Raw genomic sequence first — 2,349 nt, forward strand, 5'->3', positions numbered from 1 at the left:
ATCTTAGAACCGGTTCTTCTTGAGTAGTTAAAATCTTAAAGTAATATAGATAGAAAAACAAATTAAAAGTTATGATTTGATTACAAACCTCCCTTCATTTTGCTTGAAAATTGAAATGAGGGCATCTAACTTTATAACTAAAATAAGCACAAAGACTGCATGATGGCCTCAAATGAGTTGGTTCATTATCAAACACCAACCCACTTTTGCTTGTTTTATCATGATCAAATCAGCTCTTATAATTATAAGATCCTTGTTAGGCTGTTATTATGTAATTAAATTAACATCAACCTTGTGGAAGTTCAAAAGTATAAATGATGTTTTCGTTGCATCTGAATTTGAATCTCTTTATGCATATTAGAGTAATTTAAAATGTCTTTTTCTCCAAAGAAAATAGTATGTATGCTGCTTTACTGGATCAGTATAATTAATAGCTACCTAATCCCAATTAAAAACCTAATAAACAAAACGTGTACAGCTTTTAAGTGACAGTGTTAACCTAAATTATGCATGTCACAGACCATTATACCATATGGTTTAATAATGCTGCTGGTACGTCCAATATTGCTTAAAGCTTTTAAAAGACAGAAAAGGACAGCACCATTATTTTCTCGATCTTTTTTTTCCTGTTGGTTTCACTTACTCCCAGCACTGACTTCCTACACTAGACCAAAACAAAGACCAAGCCTTCAACTTCGATATTTTCAGATCAAAATGAACCAAGAAATGAATGGGGTGGAGGCGGAGTTGACGGCTGCGGAGAGGGCAGAGAGTTAGAGGGTGAGGAGGGAGATTAGTGTTATGAATGGACGTGAAAAGATAGATTATGTATTATTTGGTTTGGCTTACCTTATGTAATTAAAATGTGCACAACAATACTTGAGTAATCAAATCTGTTTCTCAAATTACATGTCAATATATGTGTCGTTACCTTACTTTTAACAATAAATATGACAAAAGTTAATTTAATTTAAACCCATTAAACACTGTCATGTCATTTGACAAATAAAATTAGTGTATGCATTGATACTCAATTACTTATTAAGGAGCCTTCGCTATTTGACATTCGGGATCTAGCTAGTGGCAGTGTGCCAAATGAAGAAGAGACCAGCTTTCCCTGCCCTAATGTTTCACCTATAGTATAAATGCAGCTTTAGGAACGTGCTAAAAATAGACATTTAATATTACCCAATGTTAATATAAAGGGTAATGCTAAAGAAATTAAATTTTGTAAATTAAATTACAGGAAAATTAATAATTGAATTATTATTTGGGAATTGTTATTGGCACTCCAAAAAACTCATTCTACACTCCAAAGTTTTTATATTTGAAAAGAAAAATACACTTGAGAGGAGTGTAGAATGAGATTTTTGAAGTGCCAATAACACTTCCCTATTATTCATATGTTAATTAAAGTGCTTATTTCTAATTGTTAATTAACACACTCATTTCTTCTTCCTTTCTATTGGAGGAGGATTCTCTACCCTTTCATCCCCTTCTATTTGAACAGTCACGGTTAAGCCACGTAAACATCTTATATTGATTTTTTTTTTTTTATAAAGATAATAAGATAAAAAATAATATATGAGAGGAGATGATGGAAGGAGATGGAAATAGGAGAGTAGATAATCCTCTTCGCTTTCTATTTTTGCCCTACATGACAGACATGCATTTGCAAAGCTGCAAAGGGATCTGCATAAATGTTAAACATCCTTGATTTTCTGCTGGTGCTATAATTATGTACCAGCTGCACCATTAAATGTACGGCAACAATACATTCAAAACTTTACTGATAGATTTAATTTCCAAAAAGAAATTCCTAACAGAATATAACCAACTACAATATAATTCTGCGGGACAAATCCATGATTTTTTAAAATTAAATTTCTTTTCTTTTCCTTGTAGGTATAGGGCAGTTACAAGTGCATACTACAGAGGTGCATTAGGAGCAATGCTGGTGTACGACATCACCAAGAGGCAGACCCTTGATCATGTAGCTAGATGGGTTGAGGAGCTCCGGACCCACGCCGACCGATCGTGATCATGCTGATTGGGAACAAGGCCGATCTCGGGGACAAGAGGGATGTGCCCACAGAAGATGCAGTTGAGTTTGCTGAGGAGCAAGGGCTTTTCTTCTCAGAGACATCAGCCTTCAGTGGTGACAATGTGGACACTGCATTCTTTAGGGTTCTTGAGGAAATATATGGTGTGGTGTCTAAGAAGGCATTGGAATGTAGCAATGGGATAAAATCCAATGGGGTTGATCTTAAAGGGACTAAAATTGATGTTATTTATGGGTCTGATTTGGAAATTGGTGAGATGAAGAAACTGTCTGCTTGCTCTTGTTAA

General features: G+C 34.6%; 1 pseudogene; it reads left to right on the plus strand.

Moving 5' to 3' along the window:
- Positions 1 to 714: 714 nt before the first annotated feature.
- LOC137733591 (ras-related protein RABA3-like) lies at positions 715 to 2,349 on the plus strand (annotated as a pseudogene).

The sequence above is a fragment of the Pyrus communis genome, chromosome 5 (genome assembly GCF_963583255.1).
Source record: "Pyrus communis chromosome 5, drPyrComm1.1, whole genome shotgun sequence".
Classification (NCBI taxonomy): Eukaryota; Viridiplantae; Streptophyta; class Magnoliopsida; order Rosales; family Rosaceae; genus Pyrus; species Pyrus communis.